The sequence below is a fragment of the Brassica oleracea genome, chromosome C2, assembly GCF_000695525.1.
Source record: "Brassica oleracea var. oleracea cultivar TO1000 chromosome C2, BOL, whole genome shotgun sequence".
Taxonomy (NCBI): domain Eukaryota; kingdom Viridiplantae; phylum Streptophyta; class Magnoliopsida; order Brassicales; family Brassicaceae; genus Brassica; species Brassica oleracea.
Window position 1 is genome coordinate 38,186,055 of NC_027749.1, and position 655 is coordinate 38,186,709.

A 655-nucleotide genomic window follows, 5' to 3' on the forward strand; every position below is an offset into this window, starting at 1 on the left:
TTAGGCTCCTTCCTGTACCAAGAACCATTGTTGTTGATGAAGCACATCTCTTCTTAGCCTTCCAAACCATCAACCTCATTGATCTTGGGAGGAACCTCTTGAATAGGATCACCCACAAAGTTCATCTGCTCTTGCTTAGCTTGGTTGGAAAGAAGCAAGTCCATCTTCTCTTGCAAGGACTTGATCTCTTTCTTTGTCTATTGATCATCACTTCTGTTGACCCTATCATGCTCCTCACGGTAGACCGAGTCACTCTTAGCCATGTTCTCTACCAGTTCCTCTGCCTCTTCCTCGGTTCTCCCCAAGAAGAAACCATTGCTGGCAGTGTCAAACCTGTTTCTGCACAGTGGTAGAGCTCCTCTGTAGAAGGTGCTAAGCAAACTCTCCTTGCTGAAACCATGATGAGGGCACTGAGACCAATAGCCCTTGAACCTCTCCCATGCTTCACTGAAACTCTCTAGACCTTTCTGTTGAAACCCAGAGATTTCGTTCCTGATCTTAGCTGTCCTTGAAGTAGAGAAGAACTTGTCTAGGAAAGCTCTCTTACACTCTTCCCAAGTGGTGACAATGTCACTTGAAAGAGTCTTCTCCCACTGGTGTGTCTTGTCTCCCAAAGAGAAAGGGAACAACTTCAACTTGAAGGCATCTTCAGAAA